A 19,480-nucleotide genomic window follows, 5' to 3' on the forward strand; every position below is an offset into this window, starting at 1 on the left:
ATCATGATTGGACGACTCAAAAAGCTCCCCAGTATGTGATTGTCATGATTGGATGACCGGCTGTCAGTCAAACTCCTCGCTATGGCAACACGCAACATCAAAGCCCCCAAAGAGAATCCTCATCAGTCGTACTCGTTACTACTCAATATGGTCTCAGAGCAGACCATCATCATGGCTGCGTCTGTGCCAAGATAACACAGATACAATTCACTGTCAGACTTTTTGAACAGGTTTTATAAACTGGACAATAATATCATTATTAGACGGGCTGCTAACACCTTGTGTTTTCTCTTTATAAAGACGGGATACTACAGGTAAGAATGCTGGATGTTGGGTGGAACTTGACTTGACTTACCCAAGAAAGAATGACTCGAGACTTGCTTGAGACTTGAGCAAAGATGACTTGGTCACAACACTGCTGTTTGTACAGTTTTCATCCACCAAAACTTCACTTTCAGAATAAACCTTTTCCTTTAATCAACAGCTTGATTTTATATGCAGCCCAATCAGTATAAATGTTAAATTTAAATCTTTATTTTATTAAAACTATAATTGGTTATTTTTGTAAGGTAGGACTGTGTCTTATTTTGTGAACATGGGCTTTAACTTTAAATGATTACACTTTTGAAAGAGATATTACATATTTTGGATTACGAGCATATAAAAAGTTTAGTTACCGAAGTCAGGACAAAGTAACAGAAAGCTGTTGTATAGTTTTATCATTTCATTATTATTGATAAGAAAACTTACAATCTCAGAACCCATCGGCTATGATCTGACAACAATGAACATGTCGGTTCAGCCAGCGTTAAACAATAAACGACTTCCAGCCCAGCCTTCCTTCTCCCTGCGCTGCATTGTTTACAGTCCAGTTAGCAGCCTGAGAAGCGACCGTGTGTTCAGATCAAAGGTAAATTCTCCCTCCAGATGTGTCTGCTAAATAAACGCTGTCATCTCTCGGTTCGTCCCATCCCCCGGAGGAGCGCCCGTTCATCTGTCTGTGCTGAGTCTCAGTCTCACTGTAAACAGGAAGTTACACAGAGGCTGCACTCTGGCTTACTGCAGCGGGATGAAGCCCAAACAGAAACAGATTCTCTTGTGATCGACTTTAATTAACGGCTCCTCAGTTTGCTGAAAGAACAACATCATGATGCAGATTAGGAACAACACGAAGTGAAGCCGATAAACCTGCATTCTTTCTAATGGCCAGCAGGGGGCGACTCTATTAGCTGCAATAAGAACAACAAGTGTGATTATAGTCACCGGCCACTGTATTAGGTACACCTGTTCGACTGCTAGTTAGTACAAATATCTAATCAGCCAATCAAATGGCGGCAACACAATGCATTTGTGTGTAGACATGTTAGACAATCTGCTGAAGTTCAAACCGAGCATCAGGATGGGGAACAAAGGTGATTTAAGTGACTTTGAACGTGACTGTCTGGTCTGAGTATTTCAGAAACTGTTGATCTGCTGGGATTTTCAAACACGGCCATCTCTAGGGTTCACATAGAACGGCCCGAAAAAGAGAAAATATCAAGTGAGCGTCAGTTCTCTGTGCGAAAAGGCCTTGTTGATGGCCGAGGTTCGAGGAGAATGGCCAGACTACAGCTGATAGAAAGGCAATAGTTACTCAAATAGTCGATACAACCGAGGTATGCAGAAGAGCATCTCTGGACGCATAACACGTCCAACCTTGAAGCAGATGGGCTACAGCAGCTGGAGACCACACCGGGTGCCACACAGCTCAGAACAGGAAACTGAGGCTACAATTGGCACGGGCTCACCAAAGCTGGACAATAGAAGGAAAAACGTCTGATGAATCTCGATTTCTGCTGCGACGTTTCGATGGTAGGGTCAGAATTTGGCATCAACATGAAAGCAGTTCAGACTGCTGCTGATGGTGTAATGGGATGGGGGATATTTTGCATATTAATTGAGCATTGTTTAAATGCCACAGCCTCCCTGAGTAATGTTGTCCGTGTCCATCCATTTATGTCCCCATCTTCTGAAGGCTACTTCCAGCAGGATAACGCGCCATGTCACGAAGCTCACATCATCTCACACTTGTTTCTCGACGACAATGAGTTCACTGTACTCAAATGGCCTCCACAGTCAGCAGATCTCAATCCAATAGAGCACCTTTGGGATGTGGTGAACGAGAGACGTACAGTGGGGCAAAAAAGTATTTAGTCAGTTACCAATTGTGCAAGTTCTCCCACTTAAAAAGATGAGAGGCCTGTAATTTTCATCATAGGTATACCTCAACTATGAGAGACAAAATGAGAAAAAGAAATCCAGAAAATCACATTGTCTGATTTTTAAAGAATTTATTTGCAAATTATGGTGGAAAATAAGTATTTGGTCAATAACAAAAGTTCATCTCAATACTTTTTTATTTACCCTTTGTTGGCAATGACAGAGGTCAAACGTTTTCTGTAAGTCTTCACAAGGTTTTCACACACTGTTGCTGGTATTTTGGCCCATTCCTCCATGCAGATCTCCTCTAGAGCAGTGATGTTTTGGGCCTGTCGCTGGGCAACACAGACTTTCAACTCCCTCCACAGATTTTCTATGGGGTTGAGATCTGGAGACTGGCTAGGCCACTCCAGGACCTTGAAATGCTTCTTACGAAGCCACTCCTTCGTTGCCCGGGCGGTGTGTTTGGGATCATTGTCATGCTGAAAGACCCAGCCACGTTTCATCTTCAATGCCCTTGCTGATGGAAGGAGGTTTTCACTCAAAATCTCACGATACATGGCCCCATTCATTCTTTCCTTTACACGGATCAGTCGTCCTGGTCCCCTTGCAGAAAAACAGCCCCAAAGCATGATGTTTCCACCCCCGTGCTTCACAGTAGGTATGGTGTTCTTTGGATGCAACTCGGCATTCTTTCTCCTCCAAACACGACGAGTTGAGTTTTTACCAAAAAGTTCTATTTTGGTTTCATCTGACCATATGACATTCTCCCAATCCTCTTCTGGATCATCCAAATGCTCTCTAGCAAACTTCAGACGGGCCTGGACATGTACTGGCTTAAGCAGGGGGACACGTCTGGCACTGTAGGATTTGAGTCCCTGGCGGCGTAGTGCGTTACTGATGGTAGCCTTTGTTACTTCGGTCCCAGCTCTCTGCAGGTCATTCACTAGGTCCCCCCGTGTGGTTCTGGGATTTTTGTTCACCGTTCTTGTGATCATTTTGACCCCACGGGGTGAGATCTTGCGTGGAGCCCCAGATTGAGGGAGATTATCAGTGGTCTTGTATGTCTTCCATTTTCTAATAATTGCTCCCACAGTTGATTTCTTCACACCAAGCTGCTTACCTATTGCAGATTCAGCCTTCCCAGCCTGGTGCAGGTCTACAATTTTGTTTCTGGTGTCCTTTGACAGCTCTTTGGCCATAGTGGAGTTTGGAGTGTGACTGTTTGAGGTTGTGGACAGGTGTCTTTTATACTGATAACGAGTTCAAACAGGTGCCATTAATACAGGTAACGAGTGGAGGACAGAGGAGCCTCTTAAAGAAGAAGTTACAGGTCTGTGAGAGCCAGAAATCTTGCTTGTTTGTAGGTGACCAAATACTTATTTTACCGAGGAATTTACCAATTAATTCATTAAAAATCCTACAATGTGATTTCCTGGATTATTTCCCCCCATTCTGTCTCTCATAGTTGAAGTGTACCTATGATGAAAATTACAGGCATCTCTCATCTTTTTAAGTGGGAGAACTTGCACAATTGGTGGCTGACTAAATACTTTTTTGCCCCACTGTATGTCATGGATGTGCAGCTGACAAATCTGCAGCACCTGTGTGATAGTATAATGTCAATATGAAGCAAAATCTCTGAGGAATGTTTCCAGCACCTTACTGAACCTATGCCTCGAAGAATTAAGGCAGTTCTGAAGGCAAAAGGGGGTCCGACCCAGTACTAGCAAGGTGTACCTAATAAAGTGGCCGGTCAGTGGATAGAAGTCTTAATATAAAATGGTCCTACTTCTGTCTGGATTTATTACATCAGTAAACAGTGTTCTACTTCATCGTCTTAGTCTCTGTAGTTTCTGGTGATTTTGACAGATCCAGGCTGTCTGTGTGTAGCCTTAATGCATTTCAGGGGTAAAAATTTCACCTTTTAGTTTTAATTTGCCAATTTTAATAAAATTTCCATTTCAATATCTAACTGTCTTTTCAAGGGTCTTTTTTTATTTAAATAATGTAATTATGAGCTGAATATCCTCAATTTAATAATGTTTTATCTTTGATGTTAACTATTAATTTGAAATCTGTTTAAGATAAAATCTAAACTGTTAGATGAGTCTGATGAAGTGGATCTGTGTGTAAAAATGTGTTTCTGTAGCTTCATGCAGAGCAGATATTAAACCTGCTGAGCGTGAGAACGAGCAGTAAGGGACATCCTCCAGGTTTCTCATTTCCAGCCTGAATCGTTCAGTAAGTGAACTTCTCATTGATCATATTTCACAGGGTTGCACTGCTCTTCAGTCAGTCATAAATGAAGTCAATATGTTCCAAAGGTGTTGATGCTGTGAAGAAGAAAGAAGCCTTGAAGAGTCTGCATGTTTGCTCTTTAATGGATGTTAAATCTTTTACTCCTGTTCTTCATTATTGTAAATCTGTCTTTAATGTTTCATTACTCTGTAAAGCACTTCGAACTGCCTCAGTGTATAAAATGTGCTACACATATAAAGCTGCCCGGCCTACTCTCTAAGAAGTACGAGTGTAGAAGTATGAAGATGAATACAGTGTCTGAGTAAATATACTCGGAGCACTGAGAGAATGTTGTACCTTTGTTCCTGCCTTTGGATCGCTCCACACTCCTGTCCAGTATTTTTAAAAAGGACAAACAAAGAATAAATATCTGATATAAAAAGCAGCAGAAACAGAAACACACGACTTGACATGTATTTCTGTATAAAAAAGCTCCACATGTTGCCTTTACGTCTGCTTTAATCATGTAATGTGAAAACTTACAAGGGACTCCTTCTCTATTATAATATAGAAATAACTGAATATAACCAGAACTTCAGAATGAAACTTCAACATGTTATTTAGAAATATGTGGTTATTAATGATCTTACCGTCTCTACATTCCCACAGGTTCAACAAAAAGAAAATCTATTTATATACATGAACGTAATCTAAAGTTTTAATGTTCAGTCATGTGATAAAAACAAAGGCTGAAGCTCTCCTCTCCACTCTTCCTCTCAGTCACACGGCCCAGTCAGAGCGTCTCCACACACCAGCTGCTGCTTAAACCTCCCTGATCATCAGCTCATCCTCTCTGGACGGAACCAGTGACAGATATCACGACCATCTGATGAGAGGAGAGGACAGAAAATCAGTGTTGACACTCAGACTCTGCTCATCAGCTGTTGGTCAGTAATGCAGAACATCCAGTATGAAGACAGAAGTGGTTTTGTAGCGCAGCACGTCTCCTCTCATGCTAACATACTGGAGACTCACAGAAGAGGGAGAGTCCCTGAAGGCATCATTATGTCAGAAACAGTTCAGTGATGCATTTACTGTTGAAACATGTGAACAGTTTTTACATTAGAAATCAGTAGTTTCTTATTTATTGACCTTTCTGGTCTTCTGTTGGAAACATTAGCACAAAGCTAACAGGTGTTAAAGAGTAACTTGTCACCAGGCTGAGCAGCAGAGTCTCAAATACTTTCTCATGTTTAAAGTTTCACGTCTTTTTCACTGTTTCACTTCTCTTCAACCTTTAACCACGCCCACCAGTGATGTCACAGTGTACTGATGAATCATGTACAACAGGTCTACATCACTGCACCAAGGTGAAAGGTGAAACCACCAGAGGTCAGAAAACAAACAAACAAAATCACAACTTCTGAGTTTGAAGTGACGCACGGATCTTTCAGGAAACATGGCTGTAAAAGAATTAAAGGTGATTGATTTCAGAGCTTCAGTCAGACTGATCTTAGAGTGGAGACCATCTGATCAATTCTTTAGTGTTCAGGTGGGAGTAAAAACACAGGTAAGATCTGACAGTCTGTCTCCATACAGCTTGTAATGTGATCAGCTCTAATCCAGCTTTACTTTCTGTACTCATCTATATTACAACATCTGTCTCCACATGCATTCAAACACACGATCACAACAAGCTTCTGGTTGTTCTGATTGGCTGTCTGTTTATTATCTTTCTCTGTGTTTCTGTCCAATCCTGAAGCCCGTCACCGTTCACAGAAGACGCCAGGAGGGAGGGTTGAGGAGGTTTATCAGGAAACACTTCAACCTCACTTTGATACTGTGTTTAGTTTTATGTTGCTCCAACCAGCACGGACTGACCCCAACTCTCTACTGACCTCAGAGTCTCCAGCCTGCAGTTTGGACTCTGCAGAAAATCACACAGCAGCTTCACTCCTGAATCCTGCAGCTCGTTGTAGCTCAGGTCCAGCTCTCTCAGATGGGAGGGGTTGGACTTCAGAGCTGAGGCCAGAGAAGCACAGCTGATCTCTGACAAACTGCAGTCACTCAATCTGAATAAAGAATAATTATGTAACATCATTAATCAGTTAATGTCTAATAATCTGCTGAGAGCTGAAGAGAGTTTAGAATGAAGAAGTTAAAATGGATCCTCCAAACACCTGAACCCAACAGGATGCAGGTTAAATACTGTAACATACAACAATAAAAACAGCTCTTATTTATATTAACTCCAACATGCTGCTACTTCAAGAAAGTGTTGTTTCTCATACATCGATGATGCGCAGGTGATGAAAGACATTCCGCTGACACCGACTTGTTTGCATAAGAGTAGGTTTATTACAAAGTATGAGCAAAGATCAGGCTTCTACACTGAACAGAAATATAAACGCAACACTTGTTTTTGCTCCCATTTTTCATGAGCTGAACTCAAAGATCTAAGACTTTTTCTATCTACACAAAAGGCCGATTTCTCTCCAATATTGTTCACAAATTTGTCTAAATCTGTCTTAGTGAGCACTTCTCCTTTGCCGAGAATCCATCCACCTCACAGGTGTGGCATATCAAGATGCTGATTATACAGCGTGATTATTGCACAGGTGTGCCTTAGGCCGGCCACAATAAAAGGCCACTCTAAAATGTGCAGTTTGATCACACAGCACAATGCCACAGATGTCGCAAGTTTTGAGGGAGCGTGCAATTGGCATGCTGACTGCAGGAATGTCCACCAGAGCTGTTGCCCGTGATTTGAATGTTCATTTCTCTACCATAAGCCGTCTCCAAAGGCGTTTCAGAGAATTTGGCAGGACATCCAACCGGCCTCACAACCGCAGAGCACGTGTAACCACACCAGCCCAGGACCTCCACATCCAGCATCTTCACCTCCAAGATCGTCTGAGACCAGCCACCCAGACAGCTGCTGCAACAATCGGATTGCATGACCAAAGAATTTCTGCACAAACTGTCAGAAACTGTCTCAGGGAAGCTCATCTGCATGCTCGTCGTCCTCATCGGGGTCTCCACCTGACTGCAGTTCGTCGTCGTAACCGACTTGAGTGGGCAAATGCCACATTCGATGGCGTCTGGCACTTTGAAGAGGTGTTCTCTTCACGGATGAATACAGGTGTTTTCACTGTACAGGGCAGATGGCAGACAGCGTGTATGGCGTCGTGTGGGTGAGCGGTTTGCTGATGTAAACGTTGTGAATCGAGCGGCCCATGGTGGCGGTGGGGTTACGGTATGGGCAGGCGTATGTTACGGACAACGAACACAGGTGCATTTTATTGATGGCATTTTGAATGCACAGAGATACCGTGACGAGATCCTGAGGCCCATTGTTGTGCCATTCATCCACGACCATCACCTCATGTTGCAGCATGATAATGCACGGCCCCAAGTTGCAAGGATCTGTACACAATTCCTGGAAGCTGAAAACATCCCAGTTCTTGCATGGCCAGCACACTCCCCGGACACGTCACCCATTGAGCATGTTTGAGAGGCTCTGGATCGGCGTATACGACAGCATGTTCCACTTCCTGCCAATATCCAGCAGCTTCGCAGCCATTGAAGAGGAGTGGACCAACATCCCACAGGCCACGATCAACAACCTGATCAACTCTATGCGAAGGAGATGTGTTGCAGATACCGACTGGTTTTCTGACCCCCTGGACCCCCCCTAATACAGGAAAACTGCACATTTTAGAGTGGCCTTTTATTGTGGCCAGCCTAAGGCACACCTGTGCAATAATCATGCTGTCTAATCAGCATCTTGATATGCCACACCTGTGAGGTGGATGGATTCTCGGCAAAGGAGAAGCGCTCACTAACACACATTTAGACAAATTTGTGAACAATATTTGAGAGAAATCGGCCTTTTGTGTAGATAGAAAAAGTCTTAGATCTTTGAGTTCAGCTCATGAAAAATGGGAGCAAAAACAAAAGTGTTGCGTTTATATTTTTGTTCAGTGTACATCATTTTAGACAGGGCTTATACCATTATTTTACTACTCTTACATAAAACATTCCAGAGCCACTTGTGTAAGCAACTCACAATCTCAGGTCAGATTCTACAAAAGTTTGAGTGCCTCCACCTGTTAAACTGTGCCAGCTCCACCAGTGGATCAGACTGTACAAACTCATGTTGAGCAGCCAAACACAGAAACACTCTGAGAAACTGATTCAAGATTCACTTGATGATCCAGAAGCTTCCAAAGAAGACAAATATATCAGGATCAATTGTGGATCAATGTGAACTAAATCAATGTGTATTGATTCTGTTACTAACAGAGAAGTCCTGAAATCAAAGCATCTACAGTTCCAACTATTCAGTCAGTATCAGCATCATGACTGACAGCTCCATCAACATGTTGAAGAACACATCCTGAATATATCTATCGTTATCTGATGGTTGAAGCTGAAAACATTTATTTAGTCCTTTTAATTTAGAGTTTTTCTGAACATCATCTAAAACACATGAAGAAGAAAACATACTGACCATCAGGTGTGGATCAGTATAATATCAGCCTGATGTCTAAAGTTTAGTGTCGCCATCATTTTCACATCATATTCATCTCAGAATAGAAGAACAATAATGTTATCTGACCCCAGAGTCTCCAGTCTGCAGTTTGGACTCTGCAGAAAATCACACAGCAGCTTCACTCCTGAATCCTGCAGCTTGTTGTCACTCAGCTGCAGCTCTCTCAGATGGAAGGGGTTGGACTTCAGAGATGAGGCCAGAGAAGCACAGCTGATCTCTGACAAACTGCAGCTCCTCAATCTGAATAAAGAAAAAAGATATGGAGATAAAATTCATTAACAATCCAATTTGATGTGTTCAAGTTTTAAATGTGTAAATAAACATCAACATGTCTTGATTTTTGTAACCAAATCAAAGTAAAGAAATATTTCTGCTTCAGCCAGTAAACTTTCTCATGAAAACAAACATGAGGTCAGAGGTTATTCTGGATACAGTTGAGATCATTCACTAAAAATCATCAACATTAATTGACAGTAAAAACTGACAGAGGACATTTTCTCTGGTTTCTTTAACTAACAGAAGTCTTTTGTGACTGCAGAATAAATTTAGTGTAAGAAACATGAAAATATGAACAACACAGAATCTATACGGTCATGATGTGAGTTATTGATGAACATGAGTTAGGCTCAGTCGTTAATGAAACACATGAGGTCTACAATAGTAACAGAGAGTCAGTGAACTGACCTCAGAGTCTCCAGTCTGCAGTTTGGACTCTGCAGAAAATCACACAGCAGCTTCACTCCTGAATCCTGCAGGTTGTTGTCTCTCAGCTGCAGCTCTCTCAGATGGGAGGGGTTGGACTTCAGAGCTGAGGCCAGAGAAGCACAGCTGATCTCTGACAAACTGCAGCGCCACAATCTGAATAAAGAATAATTATGTAACATCATTAATCAGTTAATGTGTAATAATCTGCTGAGAGCTGAAGAGAGTTTAGAATGAAGAAGTAAACTTATCACAAAAAGTAAGGACATTTGTGTTTGGTAGATTATTTCTTTGTTCTAACAATGCTTCTTGGCAATAAATCTCATGCCAAACTGCTTATTCTGCCATTGACTCTTGTTTGGTGTTTCGTGGATTGGATGATTGAAGTTTGAAGAAACAAGACATATAGGCAATTTAACAATTTATCCATTTAACAAACAGGAGCCTCAGTAGTGAGTGGAAGAACCATACACAGCCACAACAGCCTGGCACCTCCTCCTCATGCTGGTCATCAGCCTGGTCACACACTGCTGTGGGATGGCATCCCATTCTTCAACCAGCATTTGTCGCAAGTCAGCCAACGTGGTTGTGTTGGTCCCTCTGGCACGAACAGCACACCCAAGCTGATCCCACAAGTGTTCAATGGGGTTGAGGTCAGGACTGCTGACACACCATTCCATCCTCTCCACTCCCAAATTCTGGAGGTAGCCTCTGATAAACCCCGCTCTGTGGGGGCGAGCGTTGTCATCTTGGAGGATAGAGTTCAGTCCCAGACTGTGGAGATATGGGATTGCCATTGGTTGCAGAATCTCATCTCGATATCTCTCTGCATTGAGATTGCCTCCAATGATGACAAGCCTCGTTTTTCCAGTGAGGGAGATGCCGCCCCACACCATCACACTGCCTCCACCAAAAGATGTTACTCTATCAGTGCAGCAATCAGCATAGCGTTCTCCACGACTTCTCCACAATTTGACCCTACGATCCAACTGCCATAGGCAGAATCTGGACTCATCACTGAACATAACGATCCTCCACATGTTCAGGTTCCAGCGCACGTGTTACCGACACCAGCGCAAACGGGCCCGACAGTGAAGGGCAGTCATGGCAGACCTCCTGGCAGCCCTATGAGACCGGAGATTGGCTGCGTGCAGTCTGTTCCGGATTGTCTGGGCAGGGAGCCGTCGGCCATATTGTCCTACAAACCTTGACTGCAAATCTGTAGAAGACAGCCTATGGTACCTAAGTGCTGTCAGGGTGAGGAAACGGTCTTCTTGGGGTGTCGTCTTCTTGGGACGCCCACTTTGCGGCCTGTCTCTGACATCCACAGTTATATGGAACTTGGCCTTCAGTTTGGAGATGGTACTAGGGCTCACTCCAAACAATGCCGCAACTTGGTTTTGTAGAACACCAGCTTGAAGCAGCCCTATTGCACGGGCCTTATCCAGATCAGTCAAACGTGGCATGCTGATTCTTGGAGCAGACACCTACTGACCACTGTAGCAGGGCCCATGCTCACAGGTGCTGCCAATCACCTGGGGGTACCAGAAGCTCAAAACAAGAGTCAATAGCAACAGCAAAATAAGCTGTTTGGCATTGGCAGAGAACATTTGTCAAATTTTTCATGGGCGCAACCCACAGACTAAGCTCTGCTGCTCATCCCACAAATGCATGCTCCTTACAAATTTGGCACCATTTAAAAGGGAAATAAAGACTTTCCAATGGTATGAGATTTATTACCATGAAGCATTGTTAGAACAAAGAAATAATCTACCAAACACAAATGTCCTTACTTTTTGTGATAAGTTAATAAATGGATCCTCCAAACACCTGAACCCAACAGGATGCAGGTTAAATACTGTAACATACAACAATAAAAATAGCTCTTATTTATATTAACTCCAACATGCTGCTACTTCAAGAAAGTTTGAGTGCCTCCACCTGTTAAACTGAGCCAGCTCCACCAGTGGATCAGACTGTACAAACTCATGTTGAGCAGCCAAACACAGAAACACTCTGAGAAACTGATTCAAGATTCACTTGATGATCCAGAAGCTTCCAAAGAAGACAAATATATCAGGATCAATTGTGGATCAATGTGAACTAAATCAATGTGTATTAATTCTGTTACTAATAGAGAAGTCCTGAAATCAAAGCATCTACAGTTCCAACTATTCAGTCAGTATCAGCATCATGACTGACAGCTTCATCAACATGTTGAAGAACACATCCTGAATATATCTATCGTTATCTGATGGTTGAAGCTGAAAACATTTATTTAGTCCTTTTAATTTAGAGTTTTTCTGAACATCATCTAAAACACATGAAGAAGAAAACATACTGACCATCAGGTGTGGATCAGTATAATATCAGCCTGATGTCTAAAGTTTAGTGTCGCCATCATTTTCACATCATATTCATCTCAGAATAGAAGAACAATAATGTTATCTGACCTCAGAGTCTCCAGTCTGCAGTTTGGACTCTGCAGAAAATCACACAGCAGCTTCACTCCTGAATCCTGCAGCTTGTTGTAGCTCAGCTCCAGCTCTCTCAGATGGGAGGGGTTGGACTTCAGAGCTGAGGCCAGAGAAGCACAGCTGATCTCTGACAAACTGCAGAGACTCAATCTGAATAAAGAAAAAAGACATGGAGATAAAATTCATTAACAATCCAATTTGATGTGTTCAAGTTTTAAATGTGTAAATAAATATCAACATGTCTTGATTTTTGTAACCAAATCAAAGTAAAGAAATATTTCTGCTTCAGCCAGTAAACTTTCTCATGAAAACAAACATGAGGTCAGAGGTTATTCTGGATACAGTTGAGATCATTCACTAAAAATCATCAACATTAATTGACAGTAAAAACTGACAGAGGACATTTTCTCTGGTTTCTTTAACTAACAGAAGTCTTTTGTGACTGCAGAATAAATTTAGTGTAAGAAACATGAAAATATGAACACAGAATCTATACGGTGTGGAAACAGAAATTATGGCTCTAATTCTGTATTTGTCAACATTTTAAATAATTATGGTTTTCTTCACAACTCGTTCCACCTTTCTACTTTTAGTTTACATTGTCTAAACAGATGGTTTTGTAACTTCAGAGCAGAACAACATCAGAGTGTAATCTTTTTCTTTCCTGCGATCACATCAGTGTTAATCAAGGTTTTGAAGTTTCCAGAGGAACCCTGTGATTAACTTCCTTCTCTACATTAGTTCAGCCATCAGGCTGTGAGACAATGTTATTTCTTCACCCCTAAGACCACTGAGCCTCGAGAAGCTAGCTTGAACCTTCTTGTTAGTTGGGTCTCCCAGACACCCCCCTCTGAGAATGACACCGTAGCTTCTTTCATCTTGGTTGCGTCCTGCCCTTTGTTGCTGTCACTCAATTAGCATAGCGCTTTTGGTTAGCCCTTTGTTTCCTGTGACCCAAGATATATATTCTGACTAGAGCGGACTCTAGGCAGAGAGGTTTTCTACAACTTGCTGTGACCATCTCTCTCTGCTGCGCTGTGAATGAAACTCATCTGAACCAAACGCTGAATCGGACCTGATTATTATTTCTTCCACAACGGTCATGATGTGAGTTATTGATGAACATGAGTTAGGCTCAGTAGTTAATGAAACACATGAGGTCTACAATAGTAACAGAGAGTCAGTGAACTGACCTCAGAGTCTCCAGTCTGCAGTTTGGACTCTGCAGAAAATCACACAGCAGCTTCACTCCTGAATCCTGCAGCTTGTTGTTACTCAGCTCCAGCTCTCTCAGATGGGAGGGGTTGGACTTCAGAGCTGAGGCCAGAGAAGCACAGCTGATCTCTGACAAACTGCACCACCTCAATCTGAATAAAGAAAAAAGATATGGAGATAAAATTCATTAACAATCCAATTTGATGTGTTCAAGTTTTAAATGTGTAAATAAACATCAACATGTTTTGATTTTTGTAACCAAATCAAAGTAAAGAAATATTTCTGCTTCAGCCAGTAAACTTTCTCATGAAAACAAACATGAGGTCAGAGGTTATTCTGGATACAGTTGAGATCATTCACTAACAATCATCAACATTAATTGACAGTAAAAACTGACAGAGGACATTTTCTCTGGTTTCTTTAACTAACAGAAGTCTTTTGTGACTGCAGAATAAATTTAGTGTAAGAAACATGAAAATATGAACAACACAGAATCTATACGGTCATGATGTGAGTTATTGATGAACATGAGTTAGGCTCAGTCGGTAATGAAACACATGAGGTCTACAATAGTAACAGAGAGTCAGTGAACTGACCTCAGAGTCTCCAGTCTGCAGTTTGGACTCTGCAGAAAATCACACAGCAGCTTCACTCCTGAATCCTGCAGCTTGTTGTTACTCAGCTCCAGCTCTCTCAGATGGGAGGGGTTGGACTTCAGAGCTGAGGCCAGAGAAGCACAACTGATCTCTGGCAAACTGCAGCGCCACAATCTGAATAAAGAAAAAAGACATGGAGATAAAGATCTTTTAGAATCAAATCAGATGTGTTCAGGTTTTAAATGTGTTGGTCAACATTAATATATCCTCATCCTTGTTATTAATGTGAACCAAAGAGAAAATTCTACTTCATCATTTTTAAACAAGTATTAGTTACGAGGTGATTCTGGCCAGTCCAGGGCTCTTTAACTTACTCATTGAACCGTTAGCTCAATTCATCAGACAGGAGACAACCCTTGAAGGTGTTAAAAAAGGAGGCATGGAACACAAGATATGTCTGTGTGCGGGCAATGTTCTTGTAGTCTTGATAAAATCATCATCCAGTACACCAGTATGTGGATCTTCTTACAACATGGTAAATGATCAGGTTATGTCCTTAACATAGAGAAAGCACAAGCTCTGACCTGTAATTTTAACCCCTCACAAGAACTTGAAAACAATTTTAAATGGAATACTACAAGTATAAAATACTTGGGAATAAAACTGACAAAGGACACACGCGGGGTGCAAAAAACAGGGGGTCCGAGACTACATGAAGCCAAAGCAGGAAAGAGAACTGGACATAAAAATCTCTCCACAGGAACGGACTTCCATCATCTATACTCAGAAGAACACTTCAAACTCACAAAGTTGGAGACTTTTTTCAAAACATTTTTCATAACCCCAAAATTAAACGAAAACAAACTGGACTTCAAAATCAATGCTGGAGACACTGTGGGCACTTTATGGCAGATCACACACATCTTTTGGTCTCACATCTCAGAGCATTTCCAGGTTGATGTTAGGAATATTTTAGGATTTGATATGTGTGAAGGAAATGTTTATGTTAACCTGTTTGATCATATGTTTTAACTTCTGTAATATTATAGAGTCAATAATCACGGTGTAATCAGCTGAGGTTAATTTAATGATGCATGCATGATCATTTCAGACACAGTGTTTGTTCCTCTCCAGGGTCTCGTGCAGATTTACTGTTGCTCCTTCTGTCTGAGAGAGATAGTCGCCTTGTCTGGGGCAAAGAGCTCCAAGGCGAGGGGTAAACTCTAGATAGCCAAGCGCCTCAGCTGAAGTCATAACAATAACACCTTGCTTTGTCTCTGTGAGAGGGAGTTCTCTCTGTAATGTATAGCACACACTGTGACCCTTGATTCTGTGTCAGTCAGCTGCGTTCTGTGTAGTACTGGTCTGACCCAGCTCGAGTTGTGAACGGCTTTTACTCAACTTCTATTATTCTCCAATTAAAGACATCAGAAGACATCTTTGTTTGTCAAAGAACTTCATTGTTCTCGCCATCAGAAATTACCACCACAATATGGAGTTCACTTGCCTCTCTTTACCTAGGAAACCTCCCCAAGGATCTGAATGTCAGAGAAATATCTACTAAGAATTCTTATGGTAGCAAGTAAAAAGGCAATTACAAGACTCTGGCGTCTTAAAGAGCCTCGCACTCTGAAGCAATGGATAGACATTGTAAACAGCATAAACAGTAAGGAACGTATGACCTTCATTTTAAGACTGCAGAAAGAAGAGGGAGAAGAGTACTGGACTGAATGGGATACATACCTGACTTGCAATGAGTATGACAACTGAAACCATAGTTAACACAAACAAACATGCAAGTGAATGAGAATTCAAATGTACTACTCCATGTCTAACTTGTACACCATCCAGTGTAACTGAGTGACCTCGTGTTTTCTGTTACAAAATGAAGAAAAAAAGAAAGTACATAAAAAAGAGAGGGGGGGTATTCTGGATACAGTTGAGATCATTCACTAAAAATCATCAACATTAATTGACAGTAAAAACTGACAGAGGACATTTTCTCTGGTTTCTTTAACTAACAGAAGTCTTTTGTGACTGCAGAATAAATTTAGTGTAAGAAACATGAAAATATGAACACAGAATCTATACGGTGTGGAAACAGAAATTATGGCTCTAATTCTGTATTTGTCAACATTTTAAATAATTATGGTTTTCTTCACAACTCGTTCCACCTTTCTACTTTTAGTTTACATTGTCTAAACAGATGGTTTTGTAACTTCAGAGCAGAACAACATCAGAGTGTATTCTTTTTCTTTCCTGCGATCACATCAGTGTTAATCAAGGTTTTGAAGTTTCCAGAGGAACCCTGTGATTAACTTCCTTCTGTACATTAGTTTAGCCATCAGGCTGTGAGTTCTTCACCCCTAAGACCACTGTATGAGCTTGAGAAGCTAGCTTGGACCTTCTTGTTAGTTGGGTCCCCCAGACACCCCCCTCTGAGAATGACACCGTAGCTTCTTTCATCTTGGTTGCGTGTTGCCCTTTGTTGCTGTAACTCAATTAGCATAGCGCTTTTGGTTAGCCCTTTGTTTCCTGTGACCCAAGATATATATTCTGACTAGAGCGGACTCTAGGCAGAGAGGTTTGCTACAACTTGCTGTGACCATCTCTCTCTGCTGCGCTGTGAATGAAACTCATCTGAACCAAACGCTGAATCGGACCTGATTATTATTTCTTCCACAACGGTCATGATGCAAGTTATCGATGAACATGAGTTAGGCTCAGTCGTTAATGAAACACATGAGGTCTACAATAGTAACAGAGAGTCAGTGAACTGACCTCAGAGTCTCCAGTCTGCAGTTTGGACTCTGCAGACCATCACACAGCAGCTTCACTCCTGAATCCTGCAGCTTGTTGTCACTCAGCTCCAGCTCTCTCAGATGGGAGGGGTTGGACTTCAGAGCTGAGGCCACGACTTCACAGTGAGTCTCCGATATTCCACAAGAGGAAAGTCTGTCATGACATAAACATTACAAAATATATTATTAGGAATTAATAGGAAATATAAACCATTATTTAATTCATGCATTTGAGGACTAAACAGTTTGACATCTTGTTTTGAAGATCTGCTTTTTCATATGTTGAAGAAAATCTCAAGAACGACCCTCTCACCTACATTCCTACGGTATCAGCCATGGCTGTGCAGTTCAGAGGATGAGATCGGCGGTGCTGCGCGCTTACGTAAGTTTCAGAGGAGACATTATAAAAATCAGTCCACTTCCACGGTTTGGTACGGTTAGCTTTCACACGTACCGTACCCGAGCACACATGAACTATACTCGAGACGACCTCTTCAAGTGGACTCGTGCACGGGTCGTTGAGCCCCCTAAATGACCCTTTAACAGTCTGAAGTCTACCATCCTTCTCTTGTACACACAGCAGACCTCTGTGACGACTCTTCTCTTCGCCAACAAGAGAGAGAAAACACCTGTAAAGACTTTAATAGACTATTCAGCACAGCTCGTGTTCAAGAGACTCCAAGTTCCAGCGGACTCGATCACATGATGCACATGAGTGCCTCCTCCCCCCTCCCTCCAGTGCTCACAGAGCGGCTGCTGTCTCATCTCATTTTTAATTCTTAAGCAACTAAAACTACTGCTTTTTGGTTAAATGCGTCCGATAACCTGTCAAGTTGCAGATTTCATCCATCTCTATTTCCCACTGAATGACAGGTTAACTGTGGCTGGGTTATATTTGTGTATTGAAAAATGAGTGAGCTACATTAAACACGAGGTCACACCACAATCACTTACAGAGGGGACACAATACCAGAGAACGTCTCTCTGTGTTCCTCTGAACAGCATTTGGTTGTCAGTGGACCCTTTTCTCTACAGTAACATGAACAGCTACACCAGAGGAGATCGTTCACTAAGCCACCACAGATGGCATCATTCTCTCTGCAGCCGTTGTTGCTCACATGTCACATTTACTGGATCATTTTTTCTAGAAGATGTTAGCATGAAGTTGTGTCATAAGTCTTGTATCAGTTCTTGAGTTTGAGCCCAAAAACATTTTTGAGAGAGCTCAGTAATCTTTGACCACAAGAATCTAGTCAGCTGGTTCAGCTCAGTCTGTACAGCAGGCTCCCCAAGCACAGAGGTGAGGTTTAGCGCTGCTTCAACTCTGACTCATGGCCCTTTAGTGCATGTCATGCCCACCCTCTCCTCCCCATTTTCCCGTCGCTCTTCACTGTCCTATCTAATAAATCAAATCAGTTCATCCTTACAGAGTTGAAGTTTTCTTTTACTTCTTAAAGGTCCCATATTATGCAAAATTCACTTTGGAATGGTTTTCTAACAATAATATGCGCCCCCTGCCTGTCTACAAACCCCCCCGAAATGAGAAAAGTCTATCCTCTCCTCTCTTGCTTGCTCCACTTTTCAGAAAATGTGTTCTGAAAAAGCCCGATTGCAGCTTTTCCCTACATGACGTCATGAATGGCAATAACACCTCCTCCAGGTTGGTGACCTATATAAATGTTTGATCTGCCCCCTGAAACTTCCTCGCGGGCGCTATTTTGTTCCTCTTGCAAACGCTGCTCCGGTGAAATAAACATGGCGAAGGTACGGGCAAAGCGCGGCAGTTGCTCTGTTGTTGGCTGCACAAACGAGCACTGGAGTCTTTCGTCTGAGGTCATGTTGCTTTACTGTATAGGCCTACCGAGCGTGATAGCCTGTTGAATGTGGTTTTAGCATAGCGGCTAACGTAAGTTACTGTTGGTAACATAGTTTCCTTATACTACGTTAAAACCTGTTACCACTCTACGGCCCGCCGGCGGGCCGTCATCGCAATTACTACATTTGCCCTGCAGCTTCGATGATAACTTTATGTTGCCACTCATGTGTCACATCGTTGGAAAGCTACGATCAAGCTCAAGATTCGATTGATATGAACCATGAAAAGATCCAATCACCACAGCGGGTGCAATCAACGGCAACAGAACATAAACAAACATTTACAAAATTGACGTAACTCACCGATGAAGGCTCGCTGTATTCCACTGACGCATGTTATTTTCATAAATTCCCTCCTGGTACATTGCTAAAGGTCCAGATGATATAATCCAGTAAAGTATTTAGTCCAAAAGCAATCCATCAATAAGTATCCATGGATCGCCGTTCGTCGTTACTAATCAGCCATCAGAAATGCCGCATTTCCCCGTGTATTTACTGTATTCCCTTTGAAGTGCCACTCCGTTCCGCTATCAAAGTGGAGGCGAGCTTCTTAGCTTTCTATAGAGGTCTCATTCGAACCAATAGGAGCTTCCATTACTGATCCTCAGCCTACAATAGCCAACCGGAGTCGGTGTTGAAGGAAGGTGCCTGTCCCTCTTTGACTGAAGGCAGAGCCGGCCAATAGCAACCGAATTAGCGCCTGGTACCGGAGCGAAAGGGGCGTGGACAGGCACAGCTCATTATCATTTAAAGCTACAGACACAGAAACAGCTTATTCTCAGTAGAGCTCAGTAGAGGGAGTTACAGGCTGGCTGAAGG

General features: G+C 42.2%; 1 pseudogene; it reads right to left on the reverse strand.

The window, feature by feature from the left end:
• Positions 1-5,316: 5,316 nt before the first annotated feature.
• LOC138595704 (uncharacterized) overlaps positions 5,317-19,480 on the reverse strand; it is a 69,611-nt pseudogene continuing 55,447 nt past the window's right edge.

Source organism: Semicossyphus pulcher, unplaced genomic scaffold (genome assembly GCF_022749685.1).
Source record: "Semicossyphus pulcher isolate SPU_LCO1_2020_fin unplaced genomic scaffold, fSemPul1.0.p SCAF_18, whole genome shotgun sequence".
Taxonomy (NCBI): domain Eukaryota; kingdom Metazoa; phylum Chordata; class Actinopteri; order Labriformes; family Labridae; genus Semicossyphus; species Semicossyphus pulcher.